Genomic DNA, 5,408 nt, shown 5'->3' with positions numbered 1-5,408 from the left:
CGTTCGTGCCCAGACGCGATTTCCTTCCCAAGGAGGCGAAGCGCCGTCTACTTCTCGCAGCGAGCACGCTGCTCCTGGCTTTCGCTTCTGCCGCAACGAGCTCGCTACGAGCACTTTTCTTCTCAACCCTCTAGACCATTGCGTTCTGCTTTTCTTGTCTCGTGAATGGAGACGGAAAGCTTCTCGGCTACAATCTCGCCTAGAACAACTGCGGCTACACATTAAGCTCGCCCGGAACGCCCTGCTGAAACTTGCCTTCTGGCACCACATTCGCGGGGCAGCCGTCTTTCTTCGGCCACCTGCCAAGTGGCCCCGTATCGCCGCGCTCGTTGCACTCCGCTTGTCAGATTGGCTTCCCGTGGCGCTGATTTCAGCCTGGCCAAATACTAGCGCTGCGGAGAGCTGTCTCGCAGACAATCATGTTCCAGCATAGAAATTTGTCCTGCAATGTTCCCCCCTCTTTTCCCGCATTGTGCTGCTCTGATGAATGCCTTGAGCATGGAACGACTTAAGCCAGCAAGTATTCCTCGCCGGCCACCTCTCGCTGTGCAAGAGGTATGCCGTGGACCCTTTGAACGCTGCCAAGCAAAAAGCAGAGCAGTGACCATAAAAGCGAGGAGAGAGCATGCACGAAGCACACTAGTTCTGTCTAGTGCTTTCCGTGCAGAGAGGCGGCAAAGCTGAATGCCGTGCCAGAGCTTCACTTCTCGCTGGAGAACAGGAAGGCAAGAATGAAGAGGCAGAACACAGCCTTGGTTTCAGCAGCCTCCGGGACTGCAAAAGTTCAGCAATAGCTCTGTCAAAGCAGAACTCGGCTGAGAATGCTCTCGCAGCTTGGCAAAGTTAGGCGCAGCTGTTGACCAGCTCTGCCCGTGGCCACAGGCTGCTTCTTCCACCTTCACTGTGGCAGAGCTTTTGCGGAACAGAGACGGCATTCTTCAAGGGCGTGTTCTCCAAGGTGCTGTGAAACAGAGCCTAGCACGCTGTCTCGCTGATCCTGGCTTTCGGCAAGCAGGCGTGCCAGACCGCCGACATTCTGCACTCTGGCAGCCTAGTTGCCAGCTTTCGGCAGCTGCTGTCCTAGCAAGGAAGCTCAGGGAGTCAAAGCCAGTGCCGGGCGGCACCTTTCTGCTTTGCCCGCCTAAGCGGCGCCACGCTCCCTCGGATACTGTGTCCTTTCCCTCTGCACTGCGTCTGCCGAGGTGCTCTCTGCCTCTCGGAGCAGAAGGGCAAAGGACAATGTTTTCCACAGCAGGGTAGAAATGGCATTGCTAGCAGGAAAGCTAGATGCCTTGGAACTGTCCCCTTAGCCCTTGCCACTCACTTCAGGCTCGTACGCTGAGCAGAACAGCCTGCTGTTCTGAAGCTTCGCTGGCTGCCGTTCGTGCCCAGACGCGATTTCCTTCCCAAGGAGGCGAAGCGCCGTCTACTTCTCGCAGCGAGCACGCTGCTCCTGGCTTTCGCTTCTGCCGCAACGAGCTCGCTACGAGCACTTTTCTTCTCAACCCTCTAGACCATTGCGTTCTGCTTTTCTTGTCTCGTGAATGGAGACGGAAAGCTTCTCGGCTACAATCTCGCCTAGAACAACTGCGGCTACACATTAAGCTCGCCCGGAACGCCCTGCTGAAACTTGCCTTCTGGCACCACATTCGCGGGGCAGCCGTCTTTCTTCGGCCACCTGCCAAGTGGCCCCATATCGCCGCGCTCGTTGCACTCCGCTTGTCAGATTGGCTTCCCGTGGCGCTGATTTCAGCCTGGCCAAATACTAGCGCTGCGGAGAGCTGTCTCGCAGACAATCATGTTCCAGCATAGAAATTTGTCCTGCAATGTTCCCCCCTCTTTTCCCCCATTGTGTTGCTCTGATGAATGCCTTGAGCATGGAACGACTTAAGCCAGCAAGTATTCCTCGCCGGCCACCTCTCGCTGTGCAAGAGGTATGCCGTGGACCCTTTGAACGCTGCCAAGCAAAAAGCAGAGCAGTGACCATAAAAGCGAGGAGAGAGCATGCACGAAGCACACTAGTTCTGTCTAGTGCTTTCCGTGCAGAGAGGCGGCAAAGCTGAATGCCGTGCCAGAGCTTCACTTCTCGCTGGAGAACAGGAAGGCAAGAATGAAGAGGCAGAACACAGCCTTGGTTTCAGCAGCCTCCGGGACTGCAAAAGTTCAGCAATAGCTCTGTCAAAGCAGAACTCGGCTGAGAATGCTCTCGCAGCTTGGGAAAGTTAGGCGCAGCTGTTGACCAGCTCTGCCCGTGGCCACAGGCTGCTTCTTCCACCTTCACTGTGGCAGAGCTTTTGCGGAACAGAGACGGCATTCTTCAAGGGCGTGTTCTCCAAGGTGCTGTGAAACAGAGCCTAGCACGCTGTCTCGCTGAAACTGGCTTTCGGCAAGCAGGCGTGCCAGACCGCCGACATTCTGCACTCTGGCAGCCTAGTTGCCAGCTTTCGGCAGCTGCTGTCCTAGCAAGGAAGCTCAGGGAGTCAAAGCCAGTGCCGGGCGGCACCTTTCTGCTTTGCCCGCCTAAGCGGCGCCACGCTCCCTCGGATACTGTGTCCTTTCCCTCTGCACTGCGTCTGCCGAGGTGCTCTCTGCCTCTCGGAGCAGAAGGGCAAAGGACAATGTTTTCCACAGCAGGGTAGAAATGGCATTGCTAGCAGGAAAGCTAGATGCCTTGGAACTGTCCCCTTAGCCCTTGCCACTCACTTCAGGCTCGTACGCTGAGCAGAACAGCCTGCTGTTCTGAAGCTTCGCTGGCTGCCGTTCGTGCCCAGACGCGATTTCCTTCCCAAGGAGGCGAAGCGCCGTCTACTTCTCGCAGCGAGCACGCTGCTCCTGGCTTTCGCTTCTGCCGCAACGAGCTCGCTACGAGCACTTTTCTTCTCAACCCTCTAGACCATTGCGTTCTGCTTTTCTTGTCTCGTGAATGGAGACGGAAAGCTTCTCGGCTACAATCTCGCCTAGAACAACTGCGGCTACACATTAAGCTCGCCCGGAACGCCCTGCTGAAACTTGCCTTCTGGCACCACATTCGCGGGGCAGCCGTCTTTCTTCGGCCACCTGCCAAGTGGCCCCGTATCGCCGCGCTCGTTGCACTCCGCTTGTCAGATTGGCTTCCCGTGGCGCTGATTTCAGCCTGGCCAAATACTAGCGCTGCGGAGAGCTGTCTCGCAGACAATCATGTTCCAGCATAGAAATTTGTCCTGCAATGTTCCCCCCTCTTTTCCCGCATTGTGCTGCTCTGATGAATGCCTTGAGCATGGAACGACTTAAGCCAGCAAGTATTCCTCGCCGGCCACCTCTCGCTGTGCAAGAGGTATGCCGTGGACCCTTTGAACGCTGCCAAGCAAAAAGCAGAGCAGTGACCATAAAAGCGAGGAGAGAGCATGCACGAAGCACACTAGTTCTGTCTAGTGCTTTCCGTGCAGAGAGGCGGCAAAGCTGAATGCCGTGCCAGAGCTTCACTTCTCGCTGGAGAACAGGAAGGCAAGAATGAAGAGGCAGAACACAGCCTTGGTTTCAGCAGCCTCCGGGACTGCAAAAGTTCAGCAATAGCTCTGTCAAAGCAGAACTCGGCTGAGAATGCTCTCGCAGCTTGGCAAAGTTAGGCGCAGCTGTTGACCAGCTCTGCCCGTGGCCACAGGCTGCTTCTTCCACCTTCACTGTGGCAGAGCTTTTGCGGAACAGAGACGGCATTCTTCAAGGGCGTGTTCTCCAAGGTGCTGTGAAACAGAGCCTAGCACGCTGTCTCGCTGAAACTGGCTTTCGGCAAGCAGGCGTGCCAGACCGCCGACATTCTGCACTCTGGCAGCCTAGTTGCCAGCTTTCGGCAGCTGCTGTCCTAGCAAGGAAGCTCAGGGAGTCAAAGCCAGTGCCGGGCGGCACCTTTCTGCTTTGCCCGCCTAAGCGGCGCCACGCTCCCTCGGATACTGTGTCCTTTCCCTCTGCACTGCGTCTGCCGAGGTGCTCTCTGCCTCTCGGAGCAGAAGGGCAAAGGACAATGTTTTCCACAGCAGGGTAGAAATGGCATTGCTAGCAGGAAAGCTAGATGCCTTGGAACTGTCCCCTTAGCCCTTGCCACTCACTTCAGGCTCGTACGCTGAGCAGAACAGCCTGCTGTTCTGAAGCTTCGCTGGCTGCCGTTCGTGCCCAGACGCGATTTCCTTCCCAAGGAGGCGAAGCGCCGTCTACTTCTCGCAGCGAGCACGCTGCTCCTGGCTTTCGCTTCTGCCGCAACGAGCTCGCTACGAGCACTTTTCTTCTCAACCCTCTAGACCATTGCGTTCTGCTTTTCTTGTCTCGTGAATGGAGACGGAAAGCTTCTCGGCTACAATCTCGCCTAGAACAACTGCGGCTACACATTAAGCTCGCCCGGAACGCCCTGCTGAAACTTGCCTTCTGGCACCACATTCGCGGGGCAGCCGTCTTTCTTCGGCCACCTGCCAAGTGGCCCCGTATCGCCGCGCTCGTTGCACTCCGCTTGTCAGATTGGCTTCCCGTGGCGCTGATTTCAGCCTGGCCAAATACTAGCGCTGCGGAGAGCTGTCTCGCAGACAATCATGTTCCAGCATAGAAATTTGTCCTGCAATGTTCCCCCCTCTTTTCCCCCATTGTGTTGCTCTGATGAATGCCTTGAGCATGGAACGACTTAAGCCAGCAAGTATTCCTCGCCGGCCACCTCTCGCTGTGCAAGAGGTATGCCGTGGACCCTTTGAACGCTGCCAAGCAAAAAGCAGAGCAGTGACCATAAAAGCGAGGAGAGAGCATGCACGAAGCACACTAGTTCTGTCTAGTGCTTTCCGTGCAGAGAGGCGGCAAAGCTGAATGCCGTGCCAGAGCTTCACTTCTCGCTGGAGCACAGGAAGGCAAGAATGAAGAGGCAGAACACAGCCTTGGTTTCAGCAGCCTCCGGGACTGCAAAAGTTCAGCAATAGCTCTGTCAAAGCAGAACTCGGCTGAGAATGCTCTCGCAGCTTGGGAAAGTTAGGCGCAGCTGTTGACCAGCTCTGCCCGTGGCCACAGGCTGCTTCTTCCACCTTCACTGTGGCAGAGCTTTTGCGGAACAGAGACGGCATTCTTCAAGGGCGTGTTCTCCAAGGTGCTGTGAAACAGAGCCTAGCACGCTGTCTCGCTGAAACTGGCTTTCGGCAAGCAGGCGTGCCAGACCGCCGACATTCTGCACTCTGGCAGCCTAGTTGCCAGCTTTCGGCAGCTGCTGTCCTAGCAAGGAAGCTCAGGGAGTCAAAGCCAGTGCCGGGCGGCACCTTTCTGCTTTGCCCGCCTAAGCGGCGCCACGCTCCCTCGGATACTGTGTCCTTTCCCTCTGCACTGCGTCTGCCGAGGTGCTCTCTGCCTCTCGGAGCAGAAGGGCAAAGGACAATGTTTTCCACAGCAGGGTAGAAATGGCATTG

The sequence above is a fragment of the Cinclus cinclus genome, unplaced genomic scaffold (assembly GCF_963662255.1).
Source record: "Cinclus cinclus unplaced genomic scaffold, bCinCin1.1 SCAFFOLD_54, whole genome shotgun sequence".
In the NCBI taxonomy this organism is placed as follows: domain Eukaryota; kingdom Metazoa; phylum Chordata; class Aves; order Passeriformes; family Cinclidae; genus Cinclus; species Cinclus cinclus.
This window is presented reverse-complemented; position numbering follows the sequence as displayed.